This window comes from Rhipicephalus microplus, chromosome 3 (genome assembly GCF_043290135.1).
Source record: "Rhipicephalus microplus isolate Deutch F79 chromosome 3, USDA_Rmic, whole genome shotgun sequence".
NCBI lineage: Eukaryota > Metazoa > Arthropoda > Arachnida > Ixodida > Ixodidae > Rhipicephalus > Rhipicephalus microplus.
The window spans coordinates 242,917,982-242,943,048 of record NC_134702.1 but is presented as its reverse complement, the minus strand read 5'-3'; the positions used below and the strand labels follow the sequence as shown (position 1 = coordinate 242,943,048).

General features: G+C 47.9%; 1 long non-coding RNA gene and 6 other non-coding genes across 7 annotated transcripts in view; 4 read left to right on the top strand and 3 right to left on the bottom strand.

The window, feature by feature from the left end:
* Positions 1-8,768: 8,768 nt before the first annotated feature.
* Positions 8,769-8,841, bottom strand: TRNAT-CGU (transfer RNA threonine (anticodon CGU)). The gene has a single exon. It is a non-coding gene; the product is annotated as a tRNA-Thr (tRNA).
* A 383-nt stretch (positions 8,842-9,224) lies between these two features.
* Positions 9,225-9,297, bottom strand: TRNAT-CGU (transfer RNA threonine (anticodon CGU)). The gene has a single exon. It is a non-coding gene; the product is annotated as a tRNA-Thr (tRNA).
* Positions 9,298-9,336: 39 nt separating this feature from the next.
* The window catches only part of LOC142804191 (uncharacterized), a 183,331-nt gene continuing 167,600 nt past the window's right edge, over positions 9,337-25,067 (bottom strand). Inside the window, exon 2 of the long non-coding RNA XR_012894500.1 lies at positions 9,337-9,541. This is a non-coding gene — a long non-coding RNA (uncharacterized LOC142804191). The remainder of the gene's footprint in view (positions 9,542-25,067) is intronic.
* Positions 9,727-9,799, top strand: TRNAT-CGU (transfer RNA threonine (anticodon CGU)). Its single transcript has one exon. It is a non-coding gene; the product is annotated as a tRNA-Thr (tRNA).
* Positions 10,183-10,255, top strand: TRNAT-CGU (transfer RNA threonine (anticodon CGU)). The gene has a single exon. It is a non-coding gene; the product is annotated as a tRNA-Thr (tRNA).
* TRNAT-CGU (transfer RNA threonine (anticodon CGU)) lies at positions 10,639-10,711 on the top strand. Its single transcript has one exon. It is a non-coding gene; the product is annotated as a tRNA-Thr (tRNA).
* TRNAT-CGU (transfer RNA threonine (anticodon CGU)) lies at positions 11,095-11,167 on the top strand. Its single transcript has one exon. It is a non-coding gene; the product is annotated as a tRNA-Thr (tRNA).

Genomic DNA, 25,067 nt, shown 5'->3' with positions numbered 1-25,067 from the left:
TGATCACAGCCGCTCGACGTATACGTAACGTGCAATTGAGTTCGAATAATAGAAACGTAGGTTATATACGATTTGTTATAACGTGTCAGTGGAAGAGATTTCTTCATCCTGATATGCGAGCTCATATAATCTAAGCAGCGTACAATTGACGTAGCGATCCAGCAAGCTGATCTTCGGACGGTCGAGCTGGTCATCTGCTTGACCGTCCGAAGCATTTTCACATGGAAGCACCACGCATTTTTTTTTCGCTGCAGCCCGTACGTGCACACGGTTATTTCAATGTGGTTTTTGCCAATACTTCAAATGTGTGTCGCTAAGCGTGCCCGCACGCCATGCATTAAAGCATTTTGCTCAACGTCATTTGGCTCAAAGACCTCAACGTCTTTCTCGTCTGTGCTGCTAAAGTAGTCGGGTTCACGCAGGAGCGGGGCATTGATACAGCCCCTGGGTGGCGGAGCCCGGGGGGGGGATGGAGACAGCGTCGTCAGGCATGACGGACGGCAGTTTTCGGCTACGCAATTCCAGGGTCGGGGAAAACCGCAGCAGCCTCCACCAAATACAATGTAAATGCAAGGCGATAAGCAGTAGCAGCGTCAGGAGAGAAGCAACAAGAGCTGGCCGGATATACGGGCGTCGTCGCAACAGCAACCAGGCAGTCTCAGCTCGCGCCTCGCGCCAACGTGTCGATGTCGCGGCGGTAGTGGCCATTCCTATTCACTATATATATATATATATATATATATATATATATATATATATATATATATATATATATATATATATATATATATATATATATATATATATATATATTTATATATATATATATATGTATATGTATGTATATATATATGTATATATATATATATATATATATATATATATATATATATATATATATATATATATATATATATATATATATATATATATATATATATATATATATATATATATATATATATATATATATATATATATTGTTGCGAATGTATTTACTACTTTAGAGTAGAAAAGTACTCCAGCAGTCAAGATGGCAGCCGTTGTGTATTTCGAACAGCCCAAAAACGTCGTCGTCTTCTTCTTCGCACCGCCCGCATAGCTGCATAGCCGCGAACCCGCAACATCGACCTCCGGCGGCGAAAAGCGCCGACCCGGCGCTTGTTAGCAGGTGTTGGACGAGATGTACGGCTTGAGGCGAGCGACGTGGACGATGTCGGAAGATGTGGAAGGTATCGAAGGGTTTAGAGGTGCTATTTCATAGGTAACATCAGTTACCTGCCGTAGCACACGATAAGGTCCGGAATACTTGGGTAGAAGCTTTTCAGCCAGACCAACATGTCGCGACGGAGTCCACAGAAGAACGAGGTCACCTGGACTAAAGTGGACGTCCCGATGGTGGCTGTCATAGCTACGTTTCTGACGGAGCTGCGAGTCCGAAAGGCGCTGGTGGGCAATCTGGCGGGCTTTCTCCGCGGTGCTAATAGCGCGGCGAGCATATGCTGTGGACAGGTCGGTAGGGTTGGGTACAAGCGTGTCGAACGGCAATGTCGGGTCTCTTCCATACAAAAGGTAAAAGGGAGAATATCCAGCAGTGTCGTGGCGTGAGCTATTGTAAGCGAAAGTGACAAAGGGTAGCGCAATGTCCCAGTCACGATGATCCGTCGACACGTACATGGCGAGCATGTCAGTGAGTGTGCGATTCAGACGTTCTGTGAGGCCGTTTGTTTGAGGATGGTAGGCCGTCGTAAGCTTGTGCTTGGTTGCACAAGAACGAAGTAGATCGTCAATTACCTTAGATAAAAAGTAGCGACCGCGATCGGTGACCAGTTGACGAGGAGCACCATGATGTAAGATGACGTCTTGAATCAAAAAGTCGGCGACATCTGTAGCGCAGCTGCTTGGAAGAGGTCTCGTAATTGCGAAACGGGTCGAGTAATCTATGGCGACGGCGACCCACCTGTTACCGTCGGTAGAAAGAGGGAAAGGGCCCAGCAGGTCGAGGCCGACACGATAGAAAGGCTCGGCAGGTACGTCGATCGGTTGAAGGAGCCCGGCGGGGTGTACCGCTGGCCTTTTGCGGCGTTGGCACGACTCACAAGACCTAACATAACGTTGTACAGAACGGTAGAGGCCGGGCCAGAAAAAGCGTCGGCGGACACGGTCGTACGTTCTGGCAACACCAAGGTGGCCAGCCGTTGGTACATCATGTAGTTGCTGAAGTACGGTCGAGTGCAAATGAGTGGGTATTACGAGTAGTAGTTCGTTTCCCACATGGTGCATGTTGCGGCGGTATAAAATGCCGTCTATGACAATGAACATGCGAAGCGAACTGTCTGTACAGCCTGTGTTCAGGCGGTCGATTAGCTCGCGTAGGGACGCGTCACGCCGTTGCTCACATCCTATGTTGCCGAAAGCAGAGAGCGAGGAAATACAGATGGACGCGTCGTCGGTTACTAGATCTGGAGCGTCAACGGGGTACCGAGAGAGGCAGTCGGCGTCTTGGTGTAAACGGCCAGACTTGTAAACCACTGTGTATGTGAATTCCTGGAGGCGCAGAGCCCAACGAGCAAGGCGCCCCGTTGGATCTTTGAGGGTTGAAAGCCAGCATAGAGCGTGATGGTCAGTGGTAACTGTGAAAGGCCGGCCATATAAATAGGGGCGGAATTTACCAACTGCCCATACAAGCGCCAGGCACTCGCGTTCCGTAATAGAGTAATTGCGTTCGGCAGGAGAAAGGAGCCGGCTGGCATACGCAAGAACTCGATCGTGACCGGATTGACGCTGGGCTAAAACCGCGCCAATACCGTAGCCACTAGCATCAGTGCGGACCTCGGTTGGAGCAGACGGGTCGAAGTGGGCGAGAATCGGTGGCGTGGTCAGAAGTGTTATGAGCTGGGAAAAGGCCGTGCCTTGATCAGGACCCCACTCAAATGGTACATCTTTCTTCAAAAGATCAGTGAGGGGGCGTGCGACCTCTGCGAAGTTTCTGACAAATCGTCGGAAATATGAGCATAGGCCCACAAAACTTCGAACGTCCTTGACACAAGTCGGTACAGGAAAATCCAGGACAGCTCGGACTTTGTCGGGATCGGGGCGGATGCCGGAGGAGTCAACGAGATGCCCTAGAATAGTAACTTGGCGATGCCCAAAATGGCATTTCGAGGAATTAAGTTGGAGCCCAGCCTCTCGAAATACTGAAAGAATTGAGGAAAGGCGCTCGAGGTGAGACTTAAAGGTTGGGGCAAACACAATCACGTCGTCCAGATAACACAGGCAGATAGACCATTTAAAGCTGCGCAAAAGCGTGTCCATCATCCGCTCGAACGTTGCCGGCGCATTGCACAAGCCAAACGGCATTACCTTGAATTGGTAGAGACCGTCAGGCGTTACAAAGGCGGTCTTCTCCCGGTCGAGGTCGTCCACGGCGATCTGCCAGTAACCGGAGCGTAAGTCTATCGAAGAAAAATAGGTTGCGCCATGAAGGCAGTCCAGGGCATCATCAATACGAGGAAGCGGGTAGACATCCCTTTTGGTGACCTTGTTTAAATGCCGATAGTCCACGCAGAAACGCCAGGTATTGTCCTTCTTTTTAACTAAGACTACAGGGGACGCCCACGGACTCGATGAGGGCTCTATGATGCCTTTTGTGAGCATCTTATTCACCTCCTGTTGGATAACTTGGCGTTCTGATGGTGACACTCGATAGGGACGCCTGTGAATTGGGGCTGCATCACCGGTATTAATGCGATGTTTGACTTGCGATGTTTGACTTATGGGCCTACCGTCAAAGTCAAATATGTCCGAATAGCTCGTGAGAAGATCAGTGAGGTCTTTGACCTGAGACGGCAAGAGGTCTGAGGCAATCATCTTAGTTACATTGTTGAGCCGTGTAGATTTGGCTGCGTCGGTGCTATGCGGGTTCGGCGAGGCGACTGTGGCCAGTTCACGTGACACTGATGAGATCTGGCACTCGTGTGACGGTGAAAGAGTGGCGAGAACAATGCCTTGTGGTAGGATTTGAGGGCTGAGTCCGAAGTTCAGAAGAGGAAGGCACGTCTTGTTCGCTGTGACAGTTAATATGGTGTACGGGGAGGAAACGTTGCGGGCCAATAAAACACCGGGAGAGGGAAAGACCACGTAATCCCCATCCGGAACACTGGGATATGGTTCAACTGTGACACAAGTTAGGGCTTGGGGTGGGAGGCGAACAAACTCAGCGCACGAAAGCTTGTTCTGTACCATCTTCGACTCTTCGGTGGCCGCAGGCAAGTCAAGTTGCACGACGCCGGCTGAGCAGTCAATTACAGCGGAGTGGTCGGACAAAAAATCGAGTCCAAGGATGACGTCATGTGGACAGTGAGCGAGAACATGGAATAGAACGGACGTCTGGCGGTCGGCGAATCTCACACGCGCGGTGCACATTCCGAGCACAGCCGGGGTCGCTCCACTAGCGACACGTACAAATAGGGACTCTGGCGGCGTAAGGACCTTGTTTAATCGTGCACGGAGGTCAGAGCTCAGAATTGAAATATGTGCGCCGGTGTCAATAAGGGCAGTAACAGGAAGGCCATCCACTTCTACATCAAGCAGGTTCTTGTCCGTAGTCAAGGTCAGCAGAGGGTTTTCAGGTCGGGAGTCCAATGCAGCGTCACCTCCGGGAGCTGCATTGCTCAGTTTTCCGAAGAAGGGCGTCCACTAGGGTGGGGCGACGAATAGCGGCGGTGCTGAGGTGACCTGGAGCGACGGTCATGCGGGGACGGCGAACGGCTGGACCGGCGGACTGGTGTCGCAGGAGTGCCATTGTACGGTCCATCGTCACGAGCGCTGTACTGCAGGGGCCGGTGGTTGTCGTCACGTCGATAGCCAGGAAACGACCGAGGTGGATACGTGCGGAAACGACAGTAGCGGGAGATGTGTCCTACACCATGACAATGAAAACATATAGGCTTGTCGTCCTGTGTCCTCCACTGAGCAGGATCACGATAGCGGCGGAATCTTTCTGGTGCAGGAGAAGGCGCTATGGTACTGACCCGAGGTTCCGTCAACGAACACACAGGCTGCAGCCCAACGTTTGCCAGCTCCTCTCTCACGACCTGTTGGATCAACGAGATCGTTGGTCGATCATCAGATGGGCGGGTCAGAAAAGACGGAGACGCGGCCTCGATTTCTCTACGAACGATGCGAACCACACTTTCGTTGTTATGTGGTTGACTGCATGGCGGCTGAAGGTCCTCGCAAGATGACGTAGCGGCCGTGTTCGGAAGTCGCAAGAAATTCTTGGCGACCCGGCGACTCTTCAGCTCTTCGAATCGGCGGCACTCTTTGATGATGTCATCAATGGTGGAACAGTCTTTGGAAACCAGTATGTTAAAAGCATCATCTGCAATGCCTTTAAGTAAATGGCTTACTTTGTCTTCCTCGGACATGTTGGGGTCGGCACGATGGCAAAGGGCGAGAACGTCAAGGATGTAGGTGACATATGATTCGGTCGTAGTTTGTGCCCGACCAGAGAGTTCTTTAGAAGCGGCCCGCTGGCGTCCGACGGCCTTACCAAACAGGTCACGAAGCTTCTGTTTGCAAGTATCCCAGCTGGTTATGTCCGCTTCATGAGCCTCGAACCACGCGCCAGCTGTTCCGCAGAGATAGAAGCCAACGTTGGCGAGCATCATCGTAGGGTCCCACCGGTACACTGCTGCAAACCGCTCGAACTTCGGAATCCAGTCGTCAACGTCAACATGGTCGGTGCCGCAGAAGTTGCCAGGGTCGCGCGGTTGCGTCAATACGACCGGCTGTACAGGCTGCGCCGGAGTCGCGGCTGAAACAGGAGCGGCAGAATTGGTTTCTGTTGCCATGGTCGGGCAGTCGAGAACACGTCCGCTTCGAAGTTCCGTCTTGCGTCGTACCCAGCGCCACCACCAAAATGTTGCGAATGTATTTACTACTTTAGAGTAGAAAAGTACTCCAGCAGTCAAGATGGCAGCCGTTGTGTATTTCGAACAGCCCAAAAACGTCGTCGTCTTCTTCTTCGCACCGCCCGCATAGCTGCATAGCCGCGAACCCGCAACAATATATATATATATATATATATATATATATATATATATATATATATATATATTTCTTGGAAGCTGTACGACAGTAATCTGACACTGTTTTTACCAACAACTTCCCGCTAATTCTACCACTGACAATCTTGTCATCATAAAAGACACCATTAAAGCATTGGTAAAAAAGAAAAGGCTCAACGATATGACAGCACGCAGCCTCATTCCGCTTAGCCCTGTTAACGGAAAATTTTCCCGGCTTCCAAAGATACACAAGTCAGAAAATCCAGGCCGTCCCATTGATCCGGGCATTCGAACAGTAACCGAAAACATATCTCATTACGCTGAGAGTTTGATGAAATTTCTTCCGCCCACATTCGCTTTCTTTGTTAAGGATACCAATGATTTTTTCAATAGAATTTCACACATCTCAGTGCCTGATGGTTCGCTTCTGGTCACGATGGACGTCACCTCCCTCTACACTAACATCCCCCGCAAGGACGGTATACAGGCTGTTCTAGATTCACATTACCACACCGAATCTGACAAGCTAATTGACACGTCAACACTCGAAACACTGTCGAAGCTAATGCTCGAGTTGAATAACTTCGAATTCAATGGCTCTCATTACGTACAGATAAGTAAAACATCTATGGGTACAAAGATAGGCCCTACATACGCAAACATCTTCATGGGAGTGCTTGAAGACTCGTTCCTTAAGAGTGTGCCACTAAGGTCTGTGCATTTCAAACGCTACTTCGATGACATGTTCTTCATTTGGACACATGGGGAAACAGGACTTCTAAACTTCATAGCAAAATTCAACCAGGTACTACCCGCTGTAACATTCTCCCATACTTACTCACTCTTGTCTGTAGCCTTCCTCGACGTCACCTGACCCGCAGATCGGGGGATCGAATCCCGGCTGCGGCGGCTGCATTTCCGATGGAGGCGGAAATGCTCTAGGCCCTTGTGCTTAGATTTCGGTGCACGTTGAAGAACTCAAGGTGGTCTAAATTTCCGGAGCCCTCAACTACGGCGTCTCTCATAATCACATGGTGGTTTTGGGACGTTAAGCCTCACATATCAATCAATAAATTCCTCGAAGCCACGATTACCATTTCCCATGGACGGCTAATTACGAAGCTTTTTAAAAAGCCAACAGATAATCACCAGTTTCTTCTTTTTGATAGTAGCCACGTGCGTCATTGGAAGACTGGAATTCCATATAGCCAAGCACAGTGCTTTAGGCGCATATGCTCTGAAGATTAAGATTTTTATTGCTGCTGCCATGATCCATAGAAGAAGCTGCTTAAGCAAAAATATCCAAAAAAAAATTATTGACGACGCGATACACCAAGCCAGAGAACGTGATCGGATGGGCTGTTTAAAAGGTAGCATAAAAAAACGGGCTGCAGTCAGCCAATTTGGTACTAACACACTCAGCATCCATCCCCGAAGCTGAAGGTATACTGCGTGACCCTTACGACATCCTCACCCAGAGCGACAGACTAAAAGCGCTCCTTCGTAAGCCCCCTCGAGTAGTGTATAGGAACTCAAAAACATAGGTGACATCCTGACGTCGCCTAAAATTGCTACCAGTAACCGTACTGGTTGTAGCCGCTGCAAGAAACCACGTTGTAAAGTTTGATCGCATATAGAGCCGTCAATAATAACCACCAGCACATCTGACCAATTCATTTTCACAATTAAAGGCAGCCTTATTTGAGGTTCATCCAATTTAGTGTATTTGTTTGAGTGTGGCGCCTGCCACATGCAATAAATAGACCACACTGAAACCCCATTCAGAATACGTTTCAACAATAACAGATCGCATGCTAAAACCCAACGAAATCTTCCAATATCAAAACATGTGAACATGCCCGTCCACTCATTCAGTAACCTCAAAGTCACGATACTAGAATCGGCATTCTGCACCTGCCATGATCGTAAACTGCGCGAACCATATCTCATTCATAAATTTAACACTGTTTCCGCTGGAAATGAAAAAAAGGAAAACTAACCTGTCTTTCACTAGATTAGGAGCGATGATAAACTGGTTTCACATTGTAACGCCTAAATCACGCCATCTATGTCTGCCCTTCTTCTTTTTTTAAAATTTATGTTCCATTATTTCACAGTGGCTTCCATTATACGTTCACATAACACTAAGATTGTTCTTATAAGGTCATGCAATGTCATTACAGCACTGCGCTTCTACATCTCTTAATTACATATAAACATAGTATCACGTCACAGTACATGCAAGAGAATCATAACCGTGCCTTCAGTATGTGTGTGCCCTTCTGCTTTTCTATTTTTTCCTTTTACTTTTTCTCCATTTCTTTTTTAATTTTTTTCTTTTTTCTGTTTTCTTTTACTGAAGCACATGAGTCTTTATGATGCGCATTGCAATGCTAACCCGCGCAGATGCCGCTGACCAGTTACTGAAAGGAGCTTTTAATGCCATATGTATGAATATTTGTCACATTACTCTGACAAAGGCTGGTCCACCAGCTGAAAACTTTAAGTAAAGCCGCTTCCGTGCAAGTTTTATATATATATATATATATATATATATATATATATATATATATATATATATATATATATATATATAATGAGATATAACAGACAGTAATGCCAAGGAATGTACAGGGGAAGTTATTAACATTAATGGAATGTAAATAAGAAGAAAGAAAAGTGGATGAAAAAATTACCAACTGTAAGCAGGAATCGAACCTACGACCTTCGAATTACGCGTTCGATGCTCTAACCACTGAGCTATTACAGCGGCACTCCCTCCATCCACTTTTTTGGGTTTATCTGTGAATTTAGAAGTAGGAGCGACAGTCAGCGCCATCTATAAGCCAAACAACGAGTGTGAAAACACTCTTATGCGCATGTTTGGCGTCACGTAGCACGTGAACTTATTATGAGCGGGCAGCTGAATAATTGTCCCTCTTATACAACCTACACACACCAAGTCTGCCAGTACGAGACCCTCGTTCAATGAAATAAGGGAAAGAAGTGTATACCTAAGGGCTCGTTTTTCCGTGTTTTTAACACAATAATAATGAGATATAACAGACAGTAATGCCAAGGAATGTACAGGGGAAGTTATTAACATTAATGGAATGTAAATAAGAAGAAAGAAAAGTGGATGAAAAAATTACCAACTGTAAGCAGGAATCGAACCTACGACCTTCGAATTACGCGTTCGATGCTCTAACCACTGAGCTATTACAGCGGCACTCCCTCCATCCACTTTTTTGGGTTTATCTGTGAATTTAGAAGTAGGAGCGACAGTCAGCGCCATCTATAAGCCAAACAACGAGTGTGAAAACACTCTTATGCGCATGTTTGGCGTCACGTAGCACGTGAACTTATTATGAGCGGGCAGCTGATTAATTGTCCCTCTTATACAACCTAAACACACCAAGTCTGCCAGTACGAGACCCTCGTTCAATGAAATAAGGGAAAGAAGTGTATACCTAAGGGCTCGTTTTTCCGTGTTTTTCATCAGCTGCCCGCTCATAATAAGTTCACGTGCTACGTGACGCCAAACATGCGCATAAGAGTGTTTTCACACTCGTTGTTTGGCTTATAGATGGCGCTGACTGTCGCTCCTACTTCTAAATTCACAGATAAACCCAAAAAAGTGGATGGAGGGAGTGCCGCTGTAATAGCTCAGTGGTTAGAGCATCGAACGCGTAATTCGAAGGTCGTAGGTTCGATTCCTGCTTACAGTTGGTAATTTTTTCATCCACTTTTCTTTCTTCTTATTTACATTCCATTAATGCTAATAACTTCCCCTGTACATTCCTTGGCATTACTGTCTGTTATATCTCATTATTATTGTGTTAAAAACACGGAAAAACGAGCCCTTAGGTATACACTTCTTTCCCTTATTTCATTGAACGAGGGTCTCGTACTGGCAGACTTGGTGTGTTTAGGTTGTATAAGAGGGACAATTAATCAGCTGCCCGCTCATAATAAGTTCACGTGCTACGTGACGCCAAACATGCGCATAAGAGTGTTTTCACACTCGTTGTTTGGCTTATAGATGGCGCTGACTGTCGCTCCTACTTCTAAATTCACAGATAAACCCAAAAAAGTGGATGGAGGGAGTGCCGCTGTAATAGCTCAGTGGTTAGAGCATCGAACGCGTAATTCGAAGGTCGTAGGTTCGATTCCTGCTTACAGTTGGTAGTTTTTTCATCCACTTTTCTTTCTTCTTATTTACATTCCATTAATGTTAATAACTTCCCCTGTACATTCCTTGGCATTACTGTCTGTTATATCTCATTATTATTGTGTTAAAAACACGGAAAAACGAGCCCTTAGGTATACACTTCTTTCCCTTATTTCATTGAACGAGGGTCTCGTACTGGCAGACTTGGTGTGTTTAGGTTGTATAAGAGGGACAATTAATCAGCTGCCCGCTCATAATAAGTTCACGTGCTACGTGACGCCAAACATGCGCATAAGAGTGTTTTCACACTCGTTGTTTGGCTTATAGATGGCGCTGACTGTCGCTCCTACTTCTAAATTCACAGATAAACCCAAAAAAGTGGATGGAGGGAGTGCCGCTGTAATAGCTCAGTGGTTAGAGCATCGAACGCGTAATTCGAAGGTCGTAGGTTCGATTCCTGCTTACAGTTGGTAATTTTTTCATCCACTTTTCTTTCTTCTTATTTACATTCCATTAATGTTAATAACTTCCCCTGTACATTCCTTGGCATTACTGTCTGTTATATCTCATTATTATTGTGTTAAAAACACGGAAAAACGAGCCCTTAGGTATACACTTCTTTCCCTTATTTCATTGATCGAGGGTCTCGTACTGGCAGACTTGGTGTGTTTAGGTTGTATAAGAGGGACAATTAATCAGCTGCCCGCTCATAATAAGTTCACGTGCTACGTGACGCCAAACATGCGCATAAGAGTGTTTTCACACTCGTTGTTTGGCTTATAGATGGCGCTGACTGTCGCTCCTACTTCTAAATTCACAGATAAACCCAAAAAAGTGGATGGAGGGAGTGCCGCTGTAATAGCTCAGTGGTTAGAGCATCGAACGCGTAATTCGAAGGTCGTAGGTTCGATTCCTGCTTACAGTTGGTAATTTTTTCATCCACTTTTCTTTCTTCTTATTTACATTCCATTAATGTTAATAACTTCCCCTGTACATTCCTTGGCATTACTGTCTGTTATATCTCATTATTATTGTGTTAAAAACACGGAAAAACGAGCCCTTAGGTATACACTTCTTTCCCTTATATATATATATATATATATATATATATATTGTGAGCATCATTACTCGTTCCATATTTTCATCTTTACATACTCATCGTCACCACTTCAGTTTAGGTTGTGGGGCACATACTCGAGACAATAAAGAAGAGTCTTGAGGGTACTGGACGCCATCTTACAAGTGGTGGAGAGTGCTGCCTGATTCCCGCGTCCTCTCGCGCTCTCGCACAACCCCAGCGTCTTCTAGAACACATCCTTGGAGCTCCGTTCAGGCCGCCGCTTAAACGTCCTAGGTGCGGTAATGTCGCAAGCCGACCAGCCCAGCGCAGCAGCTGCGCCACCGCTCCCACTGCCAAGAAACCCTTCTCACCTGTCACCAGCCCTCAAAAAAATCCTCCGCTGTTTGCAGGGCTTCCGGGTGAGGACGTGGAAGACTGGCTCGAGGAGTATGACCACGTGAGTGCCATCAACAACTGAGATGAGCGTGCGAAACTCACCCACGTTGCTTTTTACTTGAGCGGCGTCGCAAAAATGTGGTTTTTAAACCACGCTACCGAGTTTTTGACATGGCCCGCCTTTATGCGCCAGCTCCGCCAGATTTTCGCCAACCCGTCAGTGCACTCGGATATTGCCAAGAAAAAGCTTGGTGCACGTGTTCAACGCCCCGGCGAGTCTTACACTTCTTACATTGAAGATGTTCTCGCCCTTTGCCGCCGCATCGACAACCATATGGCGGAAAGCGACCGCATGCGCCACCTGCTGAAAGGCATTGCGACGGTCGCTTTTAATGCACTTGTGGTGCAGAATCCCCAGACCGTCGCCGATGTTGCAGCTACCTGTCAGCGCCTCGAGGAGCTTCAAACCACTCGGATGCAACCTGCTATGCCTGATCTCAGCTCGAGTCACGACACCACAGAGCTGCGTTCATTGATCCGCTCTATCATCCGCGAGGAACTTTATGCACAGGCTTCACCTCGCCACCTTGTTATTCGAACGACGCCACCTGCTACTAGTTTACGCGACGTCGTGAGGGAGGAACTGGCCTTGATCACAGGCACACTATTTCCGTGCTCAGATCCCGTGCCCATGCCAAGTTATGCTCACGGTGCTGCAACGACGCCTGCGCCCCACCAAAGCCTGGCCTCGATGACTTCACACCTGTTCCGAGTTCTTATCCTGTGGCCATGCCAACTTATGCTCAGGTTGCTGCTAGGACACCTGCACCCCAGCACAGCCCAATGAAGCTACCAGTGCCCGATGTGCATGGCTCACTCAGCTCGCTCGCACCACGACCATCTTCCCAGCCTTACAACACCTGGCGCACTACACAACCGACTTGCTTTTATTGCAGCATCCGTGGTCATATTTCAAGGTATTGCCGACGCCGTCAACAAGACGAAAGACGAAGCTACGGTGGCTATGAACGGGACGACTTCTACCCAACTGGACCACCCTATCGCCGACAGTATCAGAACAGCACACGCCGGTCGCCATCTCCGCAGAACTTTGCCTCAGTTGATAGTTCCCGTTTCTCCCGTCGTCGCTCACCTTCACCGATGCGGCGTTCCTCCTCTCCCCTTCGACCTTCTACTTCGATTCCCGACCGCCAACTGGAAAACTAAACAGTGCAGCTTCGGGAAGGAAAGCTGCATCTTTCTAACTGCGTCAAACTCCTCCAGACCGCCCATCGAATGTTTTATTGGTGTATGTTGAAGGCATACAGACAGAGGCACTAGTGGACACAGGCGCATCACTTTCCGTAATTCGTGCAGACTTTTGTGCCCGCTTAAAAAAAGTTAGGACGCCATACGATGGCCCTCCCCTTCGTTGCGCAGATGGAGTCTTTATTGAGCCTTCAAGTGTTTGTACAGTCCGCATTTTCATAGATGGCATCCTTCACCACATTCAGTTTCTTGTACTTCCTTTGTGCACTCACACAGTTAATTTAGGATGGGATTTCCTTTATTCGGCATCAGCTTTCATATCGTGTCGTCAGCGAGTAATTCATATGTCAGCTACTGAGAGTTCATCTCATGTCGATCCATACCGCTTCCGTTTCGTTGCTGCCGCGGATTGTTTCATTGCGCCAGGAGATGAACGAATTCTCACGATCGCTTCGGATACTATAGTTAACGGTGACGTGTTCATTGCTCCATCAGTTCCCTCCAAACATGCGGGGCTTACCATCGCACCCTGCCTTGTGCGATGTAACGATGGTAAGGCATTGGTCACCGCCTTGAACCCAACTTCATCACCAGTGATGCTGCCCCAGGGCACTGCTGTGAGCTGCTTCGCTGACAGCGAGCCTTTTTCGCTGGTTCCTCTTCACGCAGAATCACCACCTTCGTCTGCTACAACCGATACCAAGGCAACCACTGCTGCTTTAAATGGCCGATGACACAACCATAAGTCCTCATCTCACTGCTGAGCAAAAGAGAGACCTCTTAGACCTTCTCCAAAAGCACAGCTTTCGTTCGACGTACATTCTAAAGTTTTGGGCCGCACATCTGTTGCAGAGCACAGCATCTAAACCGAAGGCAGCTCCATTGTGCTCCTCCGCCCATACCGTCTGTCTTCGGCGGAACGGCAAATGATTGAGGAAAACGTCGCCGACATGCTCAAACGGGACATTATTCGACCTTCATCCAGCTCTTGGTCGTTCTGTGGTGTTGGTCCGGAAAAAGGATGGCTCTGTCCGCTTTTGTGTTGATTACAGAGCGCTAAATAAGATAACGAAAAAATATGTATATCCGTTGCCACGCATAGATGATGCCCTGGACTCCTTACAAGGCGCATAATATTTCTCCAGCCTTGACCTTCGATCCGGGTATTGGCAAATACCTATGCGCGAAGCAGACAAGGAAAAAACAGCGTTTGCAACGCCTTATGGGCTTTACGAGTTCAACGTCATGCCTTTTGACTTATGCAACGCTCCAGCAACATTCGAGTGCATGATAGATACTGTCTTACGTGGTCTATATAAAGTGGAAAACCTGCTTATGCTATTTGGACGACATCGTAATTTATTCTTCTACATTCCCTCAGCACCTTAAGCGTTCGGACGAAGTTCTTTTGTGCATTTCGAACGCTGGGCTTCAGCTCAATACAAAGAAGTGCCACTTCGCCAGAAGGAGCATCAAAGTATTGGGTCACCTTGTCAGCAAAGATTGCGTTCGACCCGACCCTGACAAGATTGCTGCCGTAATTAATTTTCCGCGTCTGGGCAATCAAAAACATGTGCAAAGTTTCGTGGGCCTGGCGTCTTACTTCCGCCGCTTTATCACTCACTTTGCTGCCATCGCGGGGCCGTTACACAAGCTTCTGACGTCAGGAACGGCCTTCACTTGGACTGACGAGTGCGAGTGTGCTTTCCAAGCCCTTAAACATGCTTTGACATCAGACCCCAACCTCCGTCACTTCGATGAGAGCGCACCAACTTTCCTTCACACAGGTGCCAGCGGCCACGGAATCGGTGCCGTCCTTCTCCAGCGTGACGACACTTCACGTAAGCGAGTAGTTGCGTATGCCAGCCGCGCCCTAACAGCTGCAGAGCAGAACTACTCGATAACAGAGCAGGAATGTCTGGCTGTCGTTTGGGCCATCCAGAAGTTTCGACCTTATCTGTATGAACGCCACTTCACTGTCATTACCGACCACCGTGTCCTATGCTGGTTGTCCTCGCTGAAGATTTTGTCTGGGCGACTCGGTCGATGGATACTTCGTTTGCAAGAGCACACTTTTGACGTTGTGTACAGGTCTGGCAAACAGCATCAGGATGCCAACGCTCTCTCTCACTGCCCTTTGCCACTTTCATCTAAAATCACGCATCCTCGATGCCCCTCAGGTGATCAAGCGGCTTCCTCTGCACTCACGTTATCACCCCTGGCAGTTGCTGGGCCACTATCTTTAAACAGCAGCACTCAGTTTGCCGCGTGCCAACGTGACGACCCATACTGTAACCGCATCATCGGGTACTTGAATGACTCGCCTTCTCCACCTAATGCCAGACTACGTCGTCAGCTACGGCAGTTCAAGCTAGACAACAATGTCCTGAAGCGCTATACTTACAATGCGGATAGGCATCGGTGGGTGCCAGTACTTCCCCGTTCACTGCGAAAACAAGTTCTCGAAGCACTCCACGACGACCCATCAGCTGGACACTTGGGATTTCAGAAGACCTACAACTGCGTTAGGAGCTGTTTCTTCTGGCCTGGTCTTTCTACCTTTGTGGCTAATTATGTCGCTTCTTGTTCACTGTGCCAATGCCCGAAACGACCAACTTCTGCTCCTGCTGCATTAATACAACCCATTTCATGTCCCGATACACCTTTTGTCGTCGGAATAGACCTCGTCGGACCACTTCCCGTAACGCCAGCGGGCCACCGCTGGATCGCCACAGCCGTCGACCACCTCACACGATAGGCGGAGACCACTCCTCTACGCACTAGCTCCACCTCAGACGTTGCCGCCTTCTTTTTAAAAGCCATTGTGTTGCGTTATGGTGCACCTCGCACGATGTTGAGTGACCGGGGCAAGGCCTTCATATCGACAATTCTTGACGAAATTCTAAAAACTTGTGGCACAGTTCATTAGACCACATCCGCTTACCACCCGCAGACTAATGGCCTGACAGAGTGATTCCACCGGACTCTAATCGACATGATATCCATGTACATCGGACCGAACCACAATAACTGGGACAAAATCTTGCCATTCGTAACGTTTGCACACAACACCGCTGTTCAACGAACCACCGGGTATTCACCTTTCTTCCTCGTCTATGGTCGTGCGCCGACATTCACTATTGACACTTCTTTCTTCAATGTAACGACAAAAACCTCCACGACTACGCCAGAAAATTTTGTCTCGAGGCTCGCTGACGCACGGCAATGTGCTCAACTCAACACGGAGGCCAGTCAACTAGACCGCTAGCAACGATATGACAACTTTCGTCGAGATGTCACCTTCCGTCCTGGAGATAAAGTACTACTTTGAACGCCTGTTCATACACCCGGATTGTGTGGAAAATTTCAGTCGCGCTTTCTTGGACCTTACGTTCATAGTGAACGAACATCTCCTGTCAATTACCTTGTCACTCCCGTCGAGGGTTCCTCGGACCGTCGTTACCGTGCATCCGAGATAGTTCACGTTTCACGCCTCAAACCTTTTGTTCGCCGTACCTTTCCCGCCTAAGTCTCGGCCGGGCCGGCCGATCAAGTGCGCGGGAAAAATAAGTGTGAGCATCATTACTCGTTCCATCTTTTCATCTGTACATACTCATCATCACCACTCCAGTTTATGTTGTGGCAGTTATATATATATATAAATATATATATATATATATATATATATATATATATATATATATATATATATATATATATATATATATATATATATATATATAGATAGATAGGGAAAGAAGTGTGTAAAAAGATAACCAGCCGTGAGCAGGAATCCTGCTAACGGCTGGTTATTTATATCATTATTATTGTGTAAAAACACGGAAAAACGAGCCCTTAGGTATACGCTTCTTTCTCTCTCTCTCTCTCTCTCTATATATATATATATATATATATAAATATAAATATATATATTAATATGTATATATATATATATATATATATATTTATATAGTGTTACGGCGTTTATTAGCCGGCACACAGCGAGCATACACAATGGCGACAGTAACGGCAAAGCAGGGACGCTCATCGCGAGCGGCCTCCTTTTTGGGCAGACCCACTAGAAAGCACTTGAGAGTTCAACCCATTTCAGTGTTCGGAGGCTTCTCTACAATTACCCCGCAGTCGAAGAGCGAGCCGCCTGGCGACCTAACAGCTTGTCACTATGAGTAGGTCATAGTAAGCCTGCTGGCGCTCCACGTTAACTATGTCGTGCCTACGACAACGCATGTCCGAAGATTGTTCAATTGGTTCGGTCGGATAGTTGACCGGAGTTGTGCGCTCGATCACACGGTAGGGACCTTCGTATTTCGAAAGTAGTTTGGAAGAAAGGCCAGCTACAGAGGTTGAGATTGAGAGCCATACAAGAGAACCAGGAAGGAACGTGGGCTCAGAAGTGGTGGAGCCACCACGAATACTTTTCTGCCACTCTTGCTCATGCGCCGTAAAAGTCTTGGCAAGCTCGCGACACTCTTCAGCAAGCCTGGCTGTCTCAAAAATAGGTGCACACTCAAATAGATCCGGCGTGTACGGGAGTATCGTGTCGATGATGTGTGACGGTTGCCTTCCGTACAGCAAGAAGAAAGATGAAAAACCGGTAGGGCTCTGAGGGCGGTGTTGTAGGAGAAGGTGACGAAGGGTAGTATAGTATCCCCATTCGTGTGGTTGGCGGCGACGTACATCGAAAGCATGTTGCCGAAGGTGCGGTTAAAACGTTCAGTGAGACCATTCGTCTGCGGGTGGTAAGCAGTGGTTTTGCGGTGGACAGAATGGCACTCAGTGAGAATGGCTTCGATGACTTCTGACAAAAAGATACGTCCTCGATCGCTGAGAAGCTCCTGGGGTGGACCGTGGCGCAGTATGAATCGATGCAGTAGCAAGGACGCAACATCAAGCGCAGTAGCCGCAGGAAGAGCGGTGGTTTCAGCGTATCGCGTTAAATGATCTATGGCGACGATGGCCCAGCGGTTACCAGCCGACGTCAGAGGAGTGGTCCTTACAAATAGATACCTATGTGCCCAAACGGACGGTCAGGGCAAGATAACGGTTGCAGATCGGCTGGCGAAATGTGTGCTGACGGTTGGCGGTGTTGGCAAGCGAGGCAGAAGCGAACGAACTGCTGCACGTAGCGGTACATGCTGCGCAATAAGTAGCGTTGTAGAATGCGATGGTAGGTTTTGAATACCCCTGAAAACGCGCATTGCTGATCAGAACTGAAGGAGTCACACATCTCCGACCGCAGACTGTGGAGTATCACGAGTAACCACAGCCGGCCGTCGGCGTCGTAATTGCCGTCACGAATGGCGAAATGGTGAACTCGACGACACAAGGCACGCGTGAATGGTGTTGCAGATGGATCAGAAAGCAAGTTGATCAGCGGGGCGATCCAATTATTATTTCGCTGTTCGATAGCGATGATGTCAACATAAATGGTAGAAACATCAACCGAGGATACTGAGCAGAGCACGTGATCTTCAGGTGGAGGGGAGTGCGAGAGGGCGTCGCCGTCAGCATGCTGGCGTCCGTTGTGGCACAGCACGAGAATGTCGTAGGCTTGTAAGCGAAGAGCCTAACGGGCGAGACGGCCTGGGGGATCGTTTAATGATGACAGCCAGCATAGTGCATGATGGCCGGAGACGACATCGAATGGACGACCATACAAATAAGGTCGAAACTTTTTAGGGCCCCGACGATTGCCAGGTACTCATTCTCTATGACGGTGTAGTTTGTCTCGGCTCTCGTGAGCGTACGGTATACATATGCCACGACATATTCAGGGAATCCGGATTTGCGCTGCACCAGGACTTTGCCGAGGCCTACAGCGCTGGCGTCCGTGTGCACCTCCGTTGGGGCCATAGGGTCGTAGTGGCGTTAGATGGGAGAAGACGTCAACAAATGGCTGAGCTTCGCGAAGGCGTCGTGGCACTCGGTGACTACGAATTGAGGGGCCCGTTACTTCCTAGGAGATTCGTCAGCGGCGATATGATCCTGGCAAAGTTTAGTATGAAGCATCGGAAGTATGAGCACAGGCCCACGAAACTGCGCAGTTTTTTGACGGACGCAGGTTTGGGGAATTTGGCCCCGGCCCGAAGCTTGGCTGCGTCAGGAAGAATGCCTTCTTTGGACACTACGTACCCTAGGATGGTGAGTTGCCATGCTGCAAAGCGGCACCTCTTCAGATTTAGTTTCAAGCAGGCATTGCTCTCACGTGCGAAAACTTCTTTCCGATGTTGGATATGCGTGGAGAAATCTGGAGCGAAGACATCAACGTCATCGAGGTAACACAAGCACGTGTGTCGTTTCAAGTTGCGCAGAACGGTGTCCATCATGCGCTCTAAGATCGCAGTTGCATTACACAGACCGAACAGCATGACGTTGAATTCGTACAAGCCGTAGGGTGTGATGAAGGCCGTCTTTGGTCGAGCGTCATCAGCCATGAGTACTTGCCAGTACTCCAAGCGCAGATCGAGAGAAGAAAAAAATTCACCTTCGTGAAGGCTGTCAGTTGCGTAATCAATGCGCGGCAGGGGGTAAACATCCTTGTGAGTGGTCTTAGTGAGCCATCTGCGGTCCACACAGAACCGCGTAGAACCATCTTTCTTCGCAACAAGAACAACAGGAGACGCCCATGGACTGTCCGAGGGCCGAATAACGTCGCGACGGAACATATCAACAACCTGCTCGGAAATTTCCCAACGCTTAGCAGGCGACACGCAGTATGGACGATGCCGTAATGGTGGATGGGCACCAGTGTCGATAAAATGCGTAACAGTAGACGCGCGACTGAGAGAACTTCGCCCGACATCGAAAGAAGAACGGTATTCTTGCAACAGATCCAAAAGCTGGGAACGCTGTACTGACGTAAGTTTGTCGTCAATGTAGGGGCCAAATACATCAAGAATTGATGAATCAGAAGTGAAAACAGCACTGATCGTACGCGAATTGGGACAACGCGAGTCATCTGGTACGTCCAGAACTTCTGCGTCGTCGACTGGTTCCACCTTCCGAGACATTCCCCTCGAACCAAGGTAACACTGTATGGGGATGAGTTGGTCACAAAAATAGCGGCGTAGCCCTGGGTGATTCGCACGGTCGTGAAAGGTACTAGCAACCGTTTTCTTCTGGAAACACGGTCGGATGGCGAAACGAGTGAAGTATTGTCGGAGAGACCGGTGCAGTAGACCGATACACCCATCGTCGAGCTTGGACGCACTACGGTATCATCTTTCACGGGAATCTTGCTCAGTGTCGAGAGACTGTCTTCTGTCGTCAAATGCGAGAAGGGTGAGAGTTCAATTTTGGCGGCGGCACAATGAATGACGGCATCGTTGCGAGAGAGAAAATCCCATCCCAGGACTGTGACGTCATGAGAGCATGCAGGAATGATGATAAATTAGGCAACATACAGAACGTCCTGAATGACTACGCGAGCTGTGCACCCTGCTGTAGGATGAATACGATGTGAACTAGTGGTACGAAAGGACAACCTAGAAATTGGCATCGTCACTTTTCCAAGCAAGTGGCAAAGGTTTTCATCCATAACTGATACAGCAGCTCGAGTTTAAATAAGAGCAGGTGCATGAACACCGTCCACAAGCACGTCAATGACATTAGATGGGCGGCTCTGAGGGCTTTCACAATGCAATAGCGACGCAGCCCTTGCCTCGGGGACTGTGACAACTAGTTGTCCCGCTTGTGAGCAGCTGAACTTGACTGCATAGAGGACAGGTAACGACGTCGTTGAGACGGTGATCTTCGAGGAGATGGAGCTAGGAGAGACTGGTGGAATAGACGGCGGTTCATCGTGATAGGGGCGGCTGATCTGGCCACGAACAGGCGTTGAGATATGGGGCGCCTGTACACGAGGGCCATAACGTGCTACGTGGCTGGCGTAACCACTGGCAAAGCAGATGGGCCTGTTGTCGGGTGTGCGGCATCGGTTCGCCGGGGTAGGTCTTGTCCATGTCGCAAGAGCCGATGGGCGGAACGGTATTTGGAAAGGCTGCAGGGTGGGCTGGAGCTGAGTCTGAGGGGTCGCGTCAACATACGCAGCTGGCATACCCGCTTAAAAGGACGGAGGACGTGCGGCAGCTTCGGCGTAAGTCAGTGGGGCAGGCGCTTGAACGACTGGAGGTGGACTGGCGACCGCTTGGGCGTAACTTGGGGGCGCAGGGGCCGAAAGTTGTTGTGGATGGTACGCAGGCGATTCCGCTATTTCCTGCTCAATCGCTCGGCGGATGGGTGAAAGAATGGTAGTGGCCAATTGTTGAACAGCCGGTGGGAGGGCAAAGGGCAGGACAGAAAAGTGGCGCGCGATTTCCTCACGTATGACTGACTTGAGGTTTGCCAGCAGTGCCACCTGATCACATCTCATCTCTAAGCCAGCAAGTCCTTCATCTCGTGGTGTGAAGCGACGGGTTATTGAACGCTGCCGGTAGAGCTCCTCGTAGCTCTGGCACAGCGTGGTGACCTTAGCCACCGTGCCTGGGTTTTTGGCAAGCAGCATCGTGAAGGCATCATCGTCAATGGATTTGATGACGTTCCGTATCTTGTCTGATTCAGACATGCTATTGTTGGATTTCTTACACAAGTACAGGACGTCTTCGATTCGACTGGTGAATGATTCACCGGCCTGCTGAGCGCGTTCGCCTGAGCACTGCTCGGCTTGAAGCTTACGATTGGCAGGGCGGCCAAAAACGTTGATGATACCGGTCTTAAAATTGGACCAATTTGCGAAATTCGACGCGTGGTTGTTGTACCACAAATTTGAAATGCCCGCAAGGTAGAACACCAAGTTTGTCAACTTGCCGTCCTCGTCCCATTCGTTGGGGACACCCACGCGCTCATAAATGGCGAGCGGCGTCCTTCACGTCAGCGCAATCGGTGCCCGTGAAGATGGGTGGATCGCGGATCCTGGGGACACCAGGACAAGGGGGTGGCATCGGAGGAGGCGTTTGCTGAGAGGCGTCGTGGGACATGATAGATGGCAGGGTACGTGATCATAGTTCGAAAGGCATCAAAAGAGATCGTAGCACTCTCCACCGATTTGTAAGGGCGTTTATTAGCCGGCACACAGCGAGCACACACAATGGTGACAGTAACGTACTCTTACGTACTCTCAGCCCAAGCGGCATCCTTTTTTGGGTAAACCCACTAGAAAGCACTTCAGAGTTCGACTTATTTCAGTGTTCGGAGGCTTTGCTACAGTATATATATATATATATATATATATATATATATATATATATATATATATATATATATATATATATTAGGAAGTGTGTACTTACGGGCTCATTTTTCCGTGTTTTGACATAATAACAAAGGTCTAACAGGCAATAAAGCCAAGGAAAGTATAAGAGATGTTATGGACACGACTGTAATGTAAATGTGAAGAAAGTAAAGTTGGTGAATAGATAACTTGCCGTGAGCAGAAACCGAACCTGCGCCCTTCGAGAAACGTGTTGAAGGCTCTACCACTGAGCCACCACGGTGGATATCCCCCCAGCCAATTTATTGGGTTCATATGTGAATTCAAACGTGGGAGTGTAAGTTAGCGCCACGTGTAGCCATGGCGGAGAGTGTGGCACACTCTTTATGAGCCTGGTTGGCTTCACGTCGCACGTGAGCTCATAACAAACTGGCAGCTGACCAATAGTCATTCGGATACAAATAATGCCTTTCATATGTATATATATATATATATATATATATATATATATATATATATATATATATATATATATATATATATATGTGTGTGTGTGTGTGTGTGTGTGTGTGTGTGTGTGTGTGACGCTGCAAAATGGAGACACGTCGTGGTCCAGGTGCCATGCGTTTATTCTAATGCACGCGCACTTCCTCTTCGTCGGCTTCTCCTAGAATCGCTTTGTTAATGCGTCACACTTCCCCCTCCCCTCGATAAAGTCTCAGTTTAGAAGGTTCAAAATAACGCCGCAGCTTTCTAACATGAACAATATCAGAGTTTCTACGTAAGAGTAGCACAGAACGGTTGATCTCATAGTTCACTGTTGAGACCTTGCGTAGAATCTTGTAGGGTCCTTCCATGATGGAACTCAGTTTGCCGTTGTTGGGATGCCATGATGTCTCGTAAAGGACAAGGTCACCGACTTGGAACTCAACCGGAAGAAGTTTTCTATCACAAATGACTTTGTTCTTATTGTGGTAGGCGATAGAATTCGTAACTCCAGTTTTTCGCGCTTCTTCGACAGTTTCTTCTCGTTGTTCCAGTACAGCAGGATAAGATGGAATTCCATACATAAGGAAGCAAGGTGCGTAGCCGGTCACTTCGTGGGGTGTTGTGTTGTATTCGTCAATTACCTCCGGAAGCAGCTTAGTCCAAGACTTCTGTGGTTCGTCATTGATCTTACATTTAGGTCTCGTTAGGATAGTCTGGTTTGTCCGCTCGTTCATGCCGTTGCATTGTAGATGATGAGATGAGGTAAATAATTGGTGTATACGATTAGGTTTTAAAAACGGCTTGAATTTTCCTGTGGTAAATCCTGTTCCACGATCAGAAAGGAGCTTCCGTGGTTTTCCAGAAGTAAAAATGTTTTTAAGCATGAAATGTAGGCGTCGCTGTTCTCAATTTTATGAGCAAACGCCCATACGTAGCGAATCGCATGATTAATAACCAAGTGTATAAACCTTTTTGACGAGCCATATTCAGAAAATCCTCCAACAGTGTCTATTGCAAAGAGGTCGAAGGGCTCTTCAGCTGGAGGCAGTGATTCAAGCGTCCCAAACTTTTTTTATTTTCATCTAATTGCATCTCTGGCGTGTATCACAATGCCGAATGTAAGTGGAAACATCGGTTACCATATGCGGCCAACAATATTGCGGACACAGGAGTGATAGCGTGTTCTTCACTCCGACATGCCCAAAATGCTGACGTGCATTCTTCAGAATGGTTGGGCGTAGTTCATGGGGCACGTATATTTTCCGTAGTCCTTTTCTTTTAACGATGATGATGTTATCTTCGAATGAGTGCGTTCCTTTTGGACGTTCATTGTTTCATCGCTGAAGGTCGTCGTGTGATAGAAGATTAACTATTGGGGCTCTGGAGAGCGCATCTGCTTCGACATTACTTGCACCCTTTTCATGTTTGATGTTCACATCATATATTGACAGTTTCAAAGACCACCGGAAGAGACGACCTTGCGGATTTTTACTATTCTTTAGCCACTGGAGTGCAGAGTGATCTGTTACAACAGTGAATGACTTTCCATGAAGGTAGAAATGCATTTATCAATTGCATCTACAATGGCAAGACATTCTCTTTCTGTAATAGCATAGTTCACCTCGTGCTTAAGTAGTTTGCGGGAATAGTAAGCAACATGATGTTCTTTGCCTTTGTCATCAGGTTGTTTCAGCACTGCACCGATGCCTGCGCCAGATGCGTCACAGTACACAGTACATGGTCTCGAAGGGTCGTATATGAGAAGCACTGCTTGTTCAGTTATCCGCTCCTTCAGTTCACGAAAGGCTTGCTCGCAAGCTTCTGTCCACACCCACTTGCTGCCTTTGTGGAGTAGTTTTGTGGGTGGAAGAGCGATATCGCTGAAGTGGGGGATGTACTGACGGTAGGTGTTTACAGTGCCCAGAAAACACTGGAGATCTTTTTCTCGTTTTGGTGTCGGAAATTTGAGTATGGCAGCCACATTACTTTGCTTAGGTGTCACTGTTCTTCGTGAAATTCTGTGGTCCAGGTATTCAATGCTGCAGCGTGAAAATTGGCATTTTTTTCATTTGAGTTTTACGTTCTCGGTTTTGAGAGCTTTATATAGCGCCTCAAGGTGTCGTATATGATCAATAAATGTCTCTGAGTATACGACCACATCGTCAAAGTAATTAATAACATTGGTGAGCAGATGTTTTGCTATTATTGATTTCATGGTTCTTTCAAATGTAGCTGGAGCATTCTTCAACCCAAACGGCATTACCAACCACACAAAATGACCATCAAGCATGACAAATGCAGTTTTCTGAACATCGTCAGGATGCATTTGGACATGCCAGTATCCCGACGTTACTTCCAACGTAGTGAAAAACTCCGCCTTTC